Source organism: Labrus bergylta, chromosome 7 (genome assembly GCF_963930695.1).
Source record: "Labrus bergylta chromosome 7, fLabBer1.1, whole genome shotgun sequence".
In the NCBI taxonomy this organism is placed as follows: domain Eukaryota; kingdom Metazoa; phylum Chordata; class Actinopteri; order Labriformes; family Labridae; genus Labrus; species Labrus bergylta.
This window is the reverse complement of record NC_089201.1, coordinates 5,222,786-5,238,035: the sequence shown is the minus strand read 5'-3', so window position 1 is coordinate 5,238,035 and position 15,250 is coordinate 5,222,786. Positions and strand designations below refer to the sequence as shown.

The 15,250-nt window shown below is 41.6% G+C and overlaps 1 protein-coding gene across 1 annotated transcript in view; it reads left to right on the top strand.

Annotated features, from left to right (window-relative positions):
* Nucleotides 1-3,746: 3,746 nt before the first annotated feature.
* The window catches only part of tspan33b (tetraspanin 33b), a 231,860-nt gene continuing 220,356 nt past the window's right edge, over nucleotides 3,747-15,250 (top strand). The window contains exon 1 of the mRNA XM_065956554.1: nucleotides 3,747-4,061. The gene's annotated coding sequence lies outside the window, so the exon portion shown is untranslated. The remainder of the gene's footprint in view (nucleotides 4,062-15,250) is intronic.

Here is a 15,250-nt window from a genome sequence, read left to right as displayed (position 1 = left end):
TAGAGAAAGCACTACAGGGATATAGAGTAAATCCTCTTTTGTACAGCCGACAGCAGAAAACAATGATTTAGACGCACAGACAAGGGGAACCATTTTACTGTATTCCATATAATTTTGAAGTGATGATTTATTTTGGACTCCACAGAAATGGCTCCCAAAAGAGGAAGTAGTATTGTCATTTAATGTTTGGGCATAACCTTCTTCATGATATTGCTGATAATAAAAAAAAGTTATAAGAAGAGATTTCTGTTGAGTCAAGATAAATTACTGTAATTCATATAGCACATTTCAAACGACAGCCAAATCTTGCTTGGGAGCTCAAGTGAAGTTGCAAATTCTACCAGGCCAACACCTCATCTGGTGTAGACTTCATAGCAGCAGGCCGTCCTCACCAAAATGTGTGGTTAGTAAGATTTAAAGAAAGTGACATGCGGTAATATGATGTGAATGATGTGAATCTCTCTCTCTCTGCACAGAGAGAGAGAGAGAGCTGAGCGCAGAGGTAATGTTAGGCCAATCGATGTTTCATTGGACATAAGCAAGCTGGCTCGACATTTTGATTTTCTTTCTAAGATAAGTGAAACATGTTCACATAAAAGGTTAATCTTCTTAAATGTGGACTAACCATCACATGTAGTTTTTATACTGGACTTATAAACAACACAGAGGATGGCCAGTTCAGTGTACCATCATTACACAAAGTTTAAACACACCACATATGCTTTCTCCTCAAACGTTACCATCCATCAGAGATACAGCATGAGTAGCTTTAATGATGATGTCATTTTAATGTGCGTCTCAGAAACACTGAGTTTAAAGCACTGTCGCTGTGACAGCAGGAGAAGCACAGCTTATGGGCGATGAGTGAAGAGTTCATGTCTCTGCACCCCTACAGGAGGCACTCTTTGTCCTTGAGCTCTTTATAAATAAGTCAACATAAGAGAATGATATTTTGAGGAGACCCTGAAGGTCACAGCAGTGGTTTGAATAAGACGCCTTGTTTTGATAACTCAACGCGCTTCCTCAAGCTATTAATGTTTTCTTTCATACAAGCGGTAACCTTCCAACGCTTAAGTTTTTAAAAACTGCAATTCCTCCTTGTAAGGTAAGGTAAGTTTATTTGTACCTGTAGGTAGATTTGGTTTACAGCAAGGGAGCCTACCTCCTTTTTCACAAAAACAACAGCACAGCACAAAACATAATGAAGTGACAACAGTGCTTAATAGTACAGAGGAAAACCTGTCAGGAAAAACAAGATAAAGTAACCCACCATTAAAGGCAGGGTTGGTAATTTCCTCCAGATCCACTTTTTAAGAATTTGGTTGAAATTGTCTTTAGGTCCTGACAGAGATTAATAACTCATGTTCTCTGAAAAAAGTAACGAAGAAAATCTGTCTTCTGTAGCAGTTGTAAGCCTGTAAAAACTTCCACCAATGTCTGCCACAAAGTACCAATCTGATGAACCAATCACAGCCTCCCTGTCTCCCTGCTCCTTCTCTACCCCTTGCTAGTACAAGCTCACGCTCAAAGCGCGTCACTGATGACAGAGTTTATACTGATACTATACTACCGATGAGCTGAGGTCCGCTAATGGAGCAACGGTGCTTGTCCATGTAAGTGAGGGGCGTGGCTTATGAGGGAGCGCAGAGGGGTAGACGGTGCACTGAGGGAATGCTACTTTCAAAATCATGCTATTGCATTTGTTTCGTTTTTCAACATCGGACACTTGATAGAGACCTGCAAACATTCATCACCATCAGGAGCGTGTCCAGGGGGGGTGGCATGGGCCACCCTAGATATGTGATTGGCCACCCTAGTTGCCACCCTAATAAGCCTAAACTGTGATTAACTAGTTGCCCTGTCAGAGGGTGGACTTATGTTAAAATCAACTATTAAGTATTTTTTGCAAAGGCTGCTAGTAGTTTTCTTCACATGTCAATGTAACATATTTTCTTTTGTTTTTACTTTAAATTGTAAACAAAACTTTACACATTAATTTAATTAGACGGGTTCATAGGAAAGTAATGCAAACAGTCTTATGTTTTAGCACAAACTTTGCAAGTTAGACTGTGCAGGTGTTAGCATGCACTTCTTTACATTCTTTAAAGTTTGACTTTGAACATAAATCTTTTTTTGTGTCATTAATAAATTAATCTTATGTTGCCGTTATCCGGTGTTATTAAATTAAATATATTTGGGGAGGTTAGAGAGGGTAAATAATCTATATTTATTTGTGTGAGTTTGCAAATGAAATTTCAGGCCACCCCTGCAGAAGTCAGGGCCCCAGTTGGGCCACCCGAGTCAAAAAAGTCTGGATATGCCCCTGATCCCCATAGACAGTTACAATGACCAGAGAGGAGAAAAGCTCAACTTTAAAGGCTGGAAATCTAAGACTGTCAGTGTGCTAAATATTTGCTCTATCTGTTGTGTCACATTCTTGTTTTATTATAACTCACTTATTACAGACAATATGTTTCAAACTCCCAGTGTGTGTTGCTTTGCCTCTAACCTTTCAGAATAAATCAACTTGACAACTGTGTTTTTCTTCTTTCAGACTTTGTTCTCTCTAATCTGTTCATGACACAGATGGTGGACAGAAAGCTTGATGGCACAGTGAACACCACGCATGTTTTCTGTTTTAGACAAATGTACACTTCAACATTTTGGCAAAAGCTCATTAATACATTCTGTGTTTAAGGCTGTGGGCTTATTTTTTATGGAAACAAAATGATTCATTGCAACTCACTGTTTCCATTTCTATTTTCTAATACTCTTAATATTATTAGTGCTGGCTCTGCGGTCAGCTGTCAAACCAACTTTTAATAACTGCCAGATGAATAACTAAGATGGATTTCTGAGATTAATCTCCATAAATCAAACTGGTTTCTACTACGGAGGATTGGGGCCACGTAATTTTTTTAATTTTTTTAATTTTATTTCGAGATTAAAGTCGTAAATTAACGAGAATAAAGTCGTAAATTTACGAGATTAAACTCGTACATTTACAAGAATAATCTCGTAAATTAACGAGTTCGAGACCAGCCTGCGCAAAATGATGAAAGTAGAACTCTTCAGACCTCTGCAGACACAACTTCATCCAAGTCAGTGTGCTTCTTTCTTAGTTTCTTGCAGTATCTTTTCAGGGTGCTGATATTTTAAAGACAATGTGAAGATGATGATGTGCTAAAAGCATGTGTAGTTTCATATCTGCATAAGTAAAGCCCCAACACAACTATTTGTGTCTGTTATCGGTCTGCCTTGTTAAAGTGTCTCGTGCAGAAACACTTTGTGTCCTGTTCATCATTTTACAGATAAACAAGGTCTTGAACTAACTGTTTTTACCGACTACACAAGGAAGTCTCCTATTTCCTAATTAGTGAAACCTTTAGGACAAGATGCTCCATGTTTGTCATTTGAGAACATGATGTTGCTGCTCTAAAATAACGACTACAAGACTTTACGAGTTCTACTTTCATAATTTTTGCGCAGGCTGGCACCGAACTCATTAATTTACGACTTTTTCTCGTAAATTTACGAGTTTAATCTCGTATATTTACGACTTTCTCGTAAATTAAAAAACGTAAATAAATTAACGTGGCCCCAATCCTCCGTTGTAGAGGTTTCAGTTTCTCCGGGCTCTCTGTGATTGTCTCATGAAGATCCGGACTGTGACGCGCCTGTCAGTAAGAGCCCCCCCCCCCCCCCTTTTTTTTAGTTCTTCCTAAAACATCATTTCCTTCTTGACCAACCAGCAAACTCTGCTCCCGATTCATCATCAAACAGAGACTCACAGCGGGCACTAAAAGTTGCCAGAGAGGAGAGTAGGTCTAAGTTCTTGGGAAAAGGGAGCGACATCAGAAACTTTTGGTTTTGCAGAACTGAAGCGGAATTTAGGAGTGAAAAGGTCCGGCTGGAAAGTTTGCGCTGGAGCGGCTCTGTGTTGAAGTCGTGTTGCGGTGATTTCTCTCTCTCTCTCTCTCTCTCTCTCTCTGAGCTGTCCCTGCCGTGCGACAGGTTACAGCTCGTGCTCAGGAAAGTCACCTCAGAAGAGTTGAAAAAAGGTAAGAGAGTTTTGTCTTGTTTTGACAGCGATGTTGGATCTTTTCTCGCGTAACGTGATGACATAGCAGCCTGCTACGCGCCCAACTTTACTCCATGTGTTCAAAGGTAACATGTTGCTTACAGGATGTGAGCTTTTAAGATCCCCATCTGCAGCTTTCTACATCTACATAATTAAACACATTGAAATGAAACACCTTCATAATGCCCTTATAATGGCTGGATGATAAACAGTATAGCAGCCAGTTTGAGGTGTTCGTCACACTCCTGTTTGACTTTTCTAATGATGTGACTTCATTAAAGTTGTTAAATGGTGATCTGAAGAAGTGACTTTTGAGTGTTAAATGGTTTTCATATCCTTAATAGACCCCTTTAAGGGCTTTGATTCTTCCATTACTACTATTTCAGGCTGTTTATTTTTGGCAGGGAACCATGAGCTTGTCACATGTCAAGAAGCTTTGAATAGAGACAAACTTTAACCTCATACAAATAATCAGATCACTTTTTTATTCTTTATGTTCTGATGATGTGAAAAAGTACGGAACCCCGGGAAGGGCCTTAAAAAGTATTTTTATTTTTTATTTTAGTGTGCACAAGTCAAGTCAACTTTATGTATATAGATACCACGTTTAAAACAACCAATGCTGACTAAAGTGCCTTGTAACAGGGTAAAAAGAGATTAAAATAATGAATTATATTGGGTTAAAACATGATAAATGAACATAAAGTAGTTCTAAAGGGAAAGCCCAAAAGAAGAGACAAGAAAACATTCAGATGGGGGGGGTAATCACAAGATTATAAAGTGCGAACCCAAAATATTCACTTTATATCATGTGCTTGATATCATCTTGTGCAGGCAAATAATTATAGAATATGCACACATTGATATCATCTAACTTGTGTGCATGATATATTTATAGATTAACCCTAAGGGTGTATTTTGGGGCTTTTTATGCCTTTATTTAGAGAGAGGACAGTGGATAGAGTCAGCAACTGGAGAGAGCCTGCTTGGAGGACTACAGCTTCCGTACATGGGGCGGGACCTTACTGCTAGGCTGTCTACCATTTCCTTTCTTTTGTATAGAGGCGTTTAAGTTTGTGCTGGTGATAACTCTGAACATGATGAACAATGAAAGGTGTTACACCTGTTCAGTAAGTCAGTATCAGAGCAGACTCACATGGGGTGTGCACTAACCACTACGACTACAATAACTTTAGTTATATTGTGTGAATAACTTGTCCTCAGGAGATAATAACTAGTGGGCACATGATAATATTCTGTTCTCTCTGCTGTGACTTCAGGGGCTCCACAGAAAATAAAGCTATACTTTTTGTGTAGAGCTATGGACATGACACTTCCTGGTGTCTCTGCTGGCACATTCACTGGTATGAGTTATCTTTAAAAGCGGATCATGTAAGCCTGCAGGAATGTAAAGAATTACAGCATCATTTCTGAGTCCTTCTAGAGGCGACAGCTGAATGAGACGCTGCTCTGATTCATATGAGCAACAATACGCTCCTCATTATCACTTCAGCCCCCCCCCCCCCCCCCAACTGATTGTCATTGCTTTCAGCCCCGCACTACAGCTGATGAGCCTATAATCACTGTGATTGTGTTTGTTTGTGACCCCGCATCACCTGAGGAGGCTTACAATCACCGAGCAGGGAAACTTTTCCGCGCAGACCTCGGTGCTGCCGGTGCTCCTGATTTTAATTTCCTCTGAGTCGGCCTCTGTGTTTAAGAGCTCCTGTAAAACAGAGCGGTGACTCAAAGTGAGAAGTGAGTGACGTTTTGTGGTGCATCCCACCCGGTAATGGATTTTCCAGACATGGGGGACGTCTCTGGGTGCAGCACTTTTTTGCAGCTTGCTGAACATCTTTGGTTTAAGTTTATGAGACAGAAAGTCGCAAATCCACAATTTGTGTCAAGTTTTTTATTCTCATCCTTCATGAACTGTTTCTGTCATCAGGTAGAAACTATGACCGTCCATCAGTCATCACATGCTCAAGCGAAGATCGAAAGTCTCTCGCTCCCTCAGGGGGAAACGTGGAGTTCACGGTGAACACGTATTGAAAGAATTATACCTCCTTTGGTTTCTTTTAGAACTCAAGTGGGACCGTATGAAAACGGCAGCTCTGTTTGACCTCATGTGCCGTGTGTTGTCTGGGGATCAGGTCTATTCTGGTGTATCAGAGGGAAAAGAGGTCTAGCACCCTACATTCCTGCTCCTCTCATGGCATGGGGTCAGTGCTCCCAACTCCCCTCATGACCCTCGACTGCTGCGAGGATATATGCATTCTGGTTTTCATTTCTTTGCACTTTTCTGGTAAATCATTCAACCGACTTTAGAGGGTCGTTTTTGTCTAACCATAAACATGTTCCACCCTCTATTTTTATTACAAACAAAGACCAACAGAGGGTTACATACTTAAGTGTTGGCTTTGTTTTCCAGTCATATCTGCTTACCACACCCTCCACCCACCAGCTCCTCAAGTTCAAGGAGGAAAAAACAAAGTGTTGAGGCCTTGGTTTGCTCACTGAAACCAAGTCACAGCCACTCTCTGACATCAATCGCTGCTTTCCACTGCAAACTTTCTCTCTGATTCTCCAGAATCAGTAACAATCATGACCTTTGTCAGGAGGTTTTCCTCTGGGACCCGCTGGCTGATTCTCTGCTGTGGTAAACAAAAGCAGCAATGTTAGCCTCCGACTGTGTTTACTTCCTCGCCATTCACTGCCACAAACACACACACACACACACACACACACACACACACACACACATACACACAGCTCTGCTCTCCATTCTGCTCCCTTCATGAACGTTCCTATTCTGTGTGACGAGTGGGGGGCAGGACGGTCTGTGCTGGGCTGATCTCACTCCATTGGGGCCTCACAATGAGAGAGCTGTGCTGCTATATCAACATTTATTTCTCTCTTGTCTGCCCTCTTCGTCACTTAAATCACCCCCCCCTCAGGGCCAATCAGCAACAGGAAGAGCGAGGCGGTGCAGCTCTGTCTTTGTCTGTGTGAGATGTCGCTGCTTCAGCGGCTGCCATGACTCACTGTGACTCTGCATCTTGTGTCCGAGACGCCTGTGCTGGAGTCCTCCATTCAGGCACGCATGCCAGTGTGCCCTCCTCAAGCTGTGCATTCATGAGATGCAGATCAGATATCGAACTCCAGGCTGTTTATATACACTATGAGTAGCGCATTCTAAGCCTATATTTTGACCTCCCTGAGTGACTGACAGCCGGGTGTTTACAGTCAAGTCTATTTCCGAGCCAGCGTCCTCCCCGCTCAGGCCAAAGGTTCAACAAGTTTTTCTTTCCAAAACTGCATTCCTGCCTCTGACCTGCAGGAGGAGAGACGCCATGTTTCATATTCATTTTCTGTGGGAGACTTTCGTTTCCCATTCTTTACAGCCTGCAGTGTTTCAAGCTTTTTATTTGAGAGTATGATTTCCAGACGTCTCATTGTGGACAGTGAAGCTCTATCAGAGCAATGAAACATTTGAATATTGTTGTTTTATCATACAGCAAGTGTGTATGTTAGAACACATGCCCTGCCTATGTGTTGTCCTTGCAGTGAATGCCCACATGAAAGTGTGAAACCTTTGATGCTTTTTGTCATGTTTTAAAATAGAAAAATCCATCATACATCTAAGACAGGTGCAAAGGAGAGTAATGTGTCCATGAAAGTACACTCCTGCACACTGTCTAACATGCCAACAAAATGTATACCTTTCCCTACTTGACCTTCATCTGACATCTTAAATAGGAAGTGGCTACAAGCCTGCTCGCAGTAATGGACGAAATCAGCAAATTAATTAAAAAACCCATCAGCCTTCTGATTGAGAACAAACAGACCAAAAAACTACTGAAAGCCTGAGAGGCAATTCTAAAGAACATGCCAGTCTGTCATTCTTAAATCAGCAATATGTAAGATATCTAGACATTAAGGAAACATGCTATGTTGAAGTGCTGGCTTCTCTGACAACAATGCAGCAGCCAGTATGTCCTCCTTCTAACTTTAGATTCTGGTCCTGAATGCTCTGGATTTCTTTGGACCAGAGAAGGTAGGCGGTTTTAAGGCCCCCCCACACGGCCGTTTTGGACGCCCCTCAGTTTGCCAGATATGAGAGCAGTTATCAGGTCAAACCAACAGGTGTTGCAGCGATGGAAGCGGGCAAGTTTTCCTGCAACTTGTGATGAATAAAAACAAGATATTTCCCGGTGTTCGGGGTCAAAGACTCCTTTCCTGAAACAGGTATCGGTATCGCTTTAGGTTTACTTGTATCAAATCAAACTTTAAAATTCTGGCATTGTGACAACCCTACATGGAAGTCAGTGCTGCTGCAGTCTGCTCTCACATTGTGCAGTTGAGTGTTGGCACAGAGCGGGATTTGTAACATCAGTCTTGTTGACTTTAGCTGGCCGGGCTTCCTCTCCTGACAGCCTGAGTAACTATACACTGTGTCAGGAGCATTTTGTCTGAGCTGGTCTGCCGCTGTGTGGGAATTCTTCTTTTTTTAAATCTGATCTCTCAGATGGAAGGTGTAAAGCACGTGCCTAATATATATTTGATATGTTTCAAAGTTACCTAGACTGACACAGCATTTAATAGTGACACATTTCACTTTATTTGTTCCATAAATAACCCTAGATAACTAAAACCCAACACTGCAGTGTTAGCTCAGAGATGCACTAGAAAAACATTGTCATGTTAAAAATCAGAGTGACTCCATTGCTGTCACAGAACACCCAGAGGTGCTGCTACCGTGCAGCTAATGTTAGCTTAAGGGTGGTTCACTACAATAGATAATCAGGCCGATTTCTCCCTTTTTACAATAAATGTTAGCAAAGTCACCATTTGTGGATGGTTCTAAAGATGGCCTTGTCAGATGTTCCTGTGGTATGAGGTGTGTTAAGAGTGATCCAATCTGTGCAACAGAACGTCACAACGTGAGGCATTTTACATTTTTACAATCAGATCTCCTGTTGTGAGGGGGGAACCCTGAGGTCAGCCGAGACAAACAACAAGAAAAAAAGACAAACAAAAAAAAACTTAGCATCAAGCATCCGCCAAAAAACAAAAATTTGAAGACACATTGTCACTCACAGCTTGTGTTGTTTTGATGAGTTGCAATCTTTCTTGGCTCTTTATGCTGTTATTGTAGAGACGTTTGTGGATAGAGTTTGGTAGAGAGAGAGAGATTGGGGAAATGACATGCAGGAAAGGAGCCACAGGTCTGATTTGAACCCGGGCCGTCCACTTCGAGGTCTACAGTCTCTGTACGTTCTACAATTCTACAATTCATTTAGCAGACACTTTTATCCAAAGAGACGTTCATATGAGAGTAAGCACAACCCAAGCGAGGATCTAGAAAGGAGGAAAACGGACAACTTTAAATCCGATACATGGTGTGCACGCCCTATCCACTCAGCTGCCGGCACCCCGAAAGTTGCAGTCCTGTGTGCATAGATGAGTAGGGACATGAGGTGGGGAGAAAACAAAAAGGACAGATTCTGATGATTATGACAACAACAATGATAGCTCTAACAATTTAGGTAAATACAGAAAAATCAAGAATAAAGCAGCTATGCTATTTAAAGTCAGGGGGAGCGATCGCCGTCCACCAGTAGCCCACCCAAATCAAGCACCGTTGTGGAGCTTCGGGGCAGGTCATCTGGGTAAGTTCAGCTAATTAATTATAAATCACCTCCAACACGCGCTGTAACGCAGTCCAAGTTTACACCATCTCCTCCACTTTATCCAGACTTTTCTATTTTTTTTTTCAATTAAAAAAATTAAAAAGTCCAAAAGGGTTCACCAGTTCTTCCCGCTTGTCGTCCGCCTAGTTTGTTGACCCTAAAGCAAAGCGACCCACAGGAGATTCAGAGTCCGGACTCTGTTCGTGTGTGGTGTGTGCTGTTTTTGGACATAGCATTCCTCTGGTCTCACTATAGGAACAAAACGGTTTAATATGTCATTACTCACTGTCATGTGAGGGGTCTTTTCACATTTTCAACATCTGTTAGGATTTTAAAAATCTTTGAGTGTGGGCCAGGCTTTAGCTTCATTTCTCTGCTCCAGAGGTTTTTAACAGTGGTTTTTACCCTAAAAGAAAGTTGCATGTGTAGGTATTACAATCCTTCCTTAACTCATCTGGATAGGACCTGCAGATGTTGTGAAACACAAACTGGATCCCGACCTCTCCTCCAACGTTTCACTTCTCCATCTTTTATAATCCATGACATTTGTTTTTTCTTGTAGACTCACACAAGATATGGTGCATGTCCATAGCCATGAATGGATTTCAGTGGAAGCCAGCATCGTAAGTCATGGTGCGGCTGTCACACAGCTGAGCTGAGAGCTGCAGTGTCGGGTTCCTCCTTTTGAAGAGAACAGCTCACGTTACTGCGGCCGTACATCATGTGTGATAGGACGGTGTTGATTTTATTTGTCATTGGTTACTTTACATTTGGAAGGAGTTCTGTTTCATTTAACCGGCCATACAGTTGATTAGACGCTGTGGCCCAATAAAAAAATCCTCCAGCTGGTTCAGGACTGTGCGGACCTCGTTATCCTGTTTCAGACCAGTTAGACCGTTATGAGAAAGAGATGGCTCCAGTGACTTTAAACAGCACTTTGATCATACTGTACACGTAATGGCTGAGCTTTCAGCATTATAACTGTAAAACTGCGCTGTATTAAATGTGGCTGTTTAATTTGTAATAGTGATGTCATGCTCCGGGAAACGAGTCTCAGCTGTTATCAATCCTGACTTTAGGCCATGTAGGATATATTACACTGGATGACCGCTGTTGTTTTTGGAGATTCTTCTGATATTTTTCTGACAGAACAGGTATCCTCTGTTTTCACACATGGGAGAACTAATGGTCCTCAAGGCCCTGTGTCTACACCACTACAATTTCAGCCAGAAACGATCACCTCTTGTCGAGTTCTGGCTACACGCCAACAGTGTTTTTGATGCCTGTAAACTCAAACTTTTGAAAACCACACCGTCTCAGTCTTCATGCAAACATGCAATATGCAGTTCCTCTAAAACAGAGACTTTTACCTGCTCATTATGGATCCAGTCAATAGCCAGGCACATGTAGGTGGACAGCAGTTCACTCAGACAACTAAGTTTGTTTTTAACACTGGGCCTTGACATCACCATCCTTGCAGCTTTTATTTAAATGCATAAATATAAGGAGTGATGGCATCTTAAACAGCCCAGTTTGAGTCTACAGGTGGATGCTGGGGTGGTGGTGGTGCTCATTACGGGTGCAGTACTGGTGCAGGTCAGAGCTGGCAATGAAAGAGCAGAAGGATATTCATCCTAGTTTGACCACGATAAGGTCACTCTTTCTGCTTGCTGGACAGCTTCATGCTGTTCGAGCCGAAAAACTAAATCACCTCTACTGTATTTCAGGATGCCAGTGCATGCGTCAATATGTGGAGTATGTGATTGAAACCAACCTTACCCTAGAGTCGATGCTCACACAGGTTGCCACTTGGTGGACACTGAAGCTTCAGTGTTTATCCAGCTCTGCATCGGTCTGTAAACCTTTCTGTGTTCTAACCTCTCTCCATTTTTCAAAAGCATCTCCAATATTGATCCTAGTTTGAGCACGTTTCTGCTCGTGGAGCTTATTAGAAACATGCAGAGGCTTTTTAGGTCGGGTACAATCACTTCTATCTGAACCACTTCTCTTGACCGCTTCCATCACTGCAACACCTGTTGGTTTGACCTGATAACTGCTCTCATATCTGACAAACCGAGGAACGAGTGGTTGTTATCGCTTGTATGCAAAAGATGATGAACTTCACTTATTATTTAACTTCATGATCAAACAACAATCTGCAGCTTTAACATTTTTCATGAACAACTTTTGATGTGTTATTTACGGCTACCTCTGTAGTTGTATGTTTTTTACAGACTTACTTGTTTAGTTAACAGCTCAAGTGTATTTGAAGACAGTTTTTAACTATATTCTACGTTTTGTGCCCAGAATCGTTCCCACCCCAGTTGTGAAAGGTTGGTTTTGGAAGGATTTCTCCTTTAATTAGATGTGACGCCGGCTGGCATCAACCATTGCCAATCCGATGACTCCTCTAACGCTCTTCCATGCAGTTCTCTTCTGTAAACAACAGACTGTTTGAAATGGAAATTCAAGACTGGCACGTCAAAAACTCTGAGCAGAGATGCAAAATGCTCTGACAGGAGTCCATTTCTGGTCCAAGCAGAAACTTTCTACACGTACATCTGCATTGTATCATGTTTATAATTCAAACTAAACGGCTCCCTTTTTATTGTTGACAGAATGCTTATATCATGCTGCAGGGGCAATAGTTTGGAGACTTGGCTGTCATCACCTTTTGCAGGAAACGGTGAAATTGTTTGAATAAGAATCTGTGTGAAGAAAAAGTCTAAACTTGAGAGAAAACCTAAACGTTGTCCTGCTGATCTTAAAGCTGTTTAAACTTCATCATGAGCTGTTTCTGGTCCCACTTACTGATCTCCTTTTGTCCCCCTGGGCTTCAATAAGCTTCATCGCACTTCGTCATGAGCAGCATGTGTCACAGGTTTATGCCGGGTGGTTTTGGGCCTCCCAGGTTTCCTTTGGCATGGTGGTGTCCATCTTAAGACAGCTCTTGTAATCCGGTTTTGTTATATTCAGAACACATGATCGAGTCATCTCAAAAGTTTGTATTTGATTTTCTTGATTATGTTCCTGGTTTCTTGTAGAGTTTAGGGTTGGATATTTTGTGAGGACAGAAGATTTTGCAGATTTCTTTGAGGCATCTGTTCCTGCTCCTCGTCTCAGTTTTGACCCGTCTCCAAGTCTCTGCACCGTAAAGCAGAACAGACTTGACTTTACTGTTATATAAGAGCAGCTTCAGCGGGGATGGGCCTTTGAATTTGTTTATATATTCGAGTACTCTCATTGTCTCGTGAACAAGGAATCAAATACTTGCACTTGCATTTATTTTTTTGGACAGTAGAATAATATGTCAGAGTCAGACCTCCTGGTGGTCCCCTATCAGTACTGTGTGTCTGTTGGACAGCGGTCTTCAAATCCCAGTTCTGAGTTAAATATCAAGTGATGGAGTCCACGGTGAGAGCTGTCCACGAGTCTGCAGTAACTGACACTTTGTCGACATGTTGCAAATCAGTCCTCAATCCTGCTGCTCTTTCCTCGTTCATCTTTTCCACCCTCGTATAGCTTCTTCTCCTTCCATAAACTTTATTGAAGCATATCTCCAGTCAACATTTGAATTAATAGCAGTCTGATCTTCTCCGCTCTGGTATCATCAAACCCTCATATGTTAACAGGGCTAGCTAATGATGTGATGTGAGACTGTCTGTTCTCCACTGGTGCTTTAAGCTTGTGTGGTTAAACATCAAACTAATATTTCTATGATAAGCAAGTTAAACGTCACAAATCTTTCACTGCACATGATCATTGTCTTATTTTTGTCAAAGTACCTCCTGACATCACTTTCCTGGGTCACAGCTGACCTGATGTAGGTAGTGCTAACACCCCTTCAAAACATTACTAAAGTAATGATGTGAATACTCGTGTTTGCACTTCTTGCATGTTGAATTAAGTACTCGAGTTATTGCTCCCCTCCCCAGTTTTAAGGTTGTATAGACCTCCATGTGGAGCAGCAATATCGGTGTGCACAACATCACAGAACTAAAGAAAAAACATGTTTGATTAAACTTCTCAAATCAAAGTTTGTGCATAGAGGACCTACCTGTATGACCACCCATAGACAGCCACCCAGACTTTGTCAAACTAGCAATTCACAACACTGAAATTACACCCACTCCACACTTGAGGGCAACTTCATGGTCAGTCAACACGCCACGAGTGCAAAGGAATGAAAGTCCTGGTTTGTATTTTTTTATACGGGTGAAGTCTGCTGAAATGGGCCGGTTAAGGTTTGAGCATCATAGAGCTTTTAAAGTTTACTGCTTATCCCAAGGACTGATCTTAAATTGTTGCGTGTACACTTATTAACATTAGTTTTTCATTGGTCTGTGGTTGCTGAGCAGTGGAGGAGGGTAATTGTGCAGAAAGTCTGCAAAGAAATGTAGGCTGCAAATCAAGTTTGTGGGTCTTTTATCAATGCAAAATCATACATTTAAAAAGCATTAGAGACAGTTTGTCAGGAGGACAGACTGAGACAGGAGGAAAGAGAGAGACATGAAAAAAAAAAATCACAGAAGAGGGCAACCAAAGAGGACCAGTGGAGAAAGGACAGAGTGAAGGTGACATCAATGAGTACCATGAGAAGAGAGGGCTGACACCACATTTGTTGCTTTTTAGCCAAGACCACTTTGCAGAGGTGCATCAGCAACAAAGTGGCTGGCTTCCCCTATTTTGATTTTTTGAGGTTTTCACCAAAGAAATTCAAGAAAATAATGTATTTAACAGTTGTTCACAAATGCATGCACAATCACTCCACAGAGACACAGAGACAGATAAACACTTACAGCATAACCATTTCATTTTAAAATCTATTTTTGATTGAAATATTTGTTTAAAGGTCACATATTCTCCTCCTTTTCAACCAGTGTGAATAAGTCTCAAAGCTCCTCAAAACATGTCTGTGAAGTTTCTTGTTCTAAATCCACTCTGATCCTGTATTTGATCATGCCTATAAACCCCTCTATTTCAGCCCTGCTCAGAACAGGCTGTTTCTGTGTCTGTACCTTTAAATATGTAAATGAGCTGTGTCTGACCACGCCCCCTCTCTGGAAGGGCTTTCTCACTCCATGTCCTATTGTTTATGGTGAGAAGGCAGACTCAGAGGGCAGAACAAACAACTAGCTGTGGGAGTGTCACCCACCTGGGGGAGGGGTTACTGCCCTTTGTGATGTCATGAATGGAAAATCTCCAAACGGCCTGTTTGAGCACACATTTTCTGAAAAGTGGAGCAGGCGAAAGGTGGAGAGGATGGACTTTTCTCATCATTGGGGGGTTTGTTGACACATATTAGTGTTAGAGAAACATGGTGAAGTGTATTTTGCAGAATATGTGACCTTTAACTTCATATTGCATGAAATACATGTACAGTGATTTTACTCTTGCACGTCTTCTCAAAAGTCAAAAACCATTTTATTTTTTTCCACATTTTTTAACATATACATATTCATGAGGCTGTTGACTA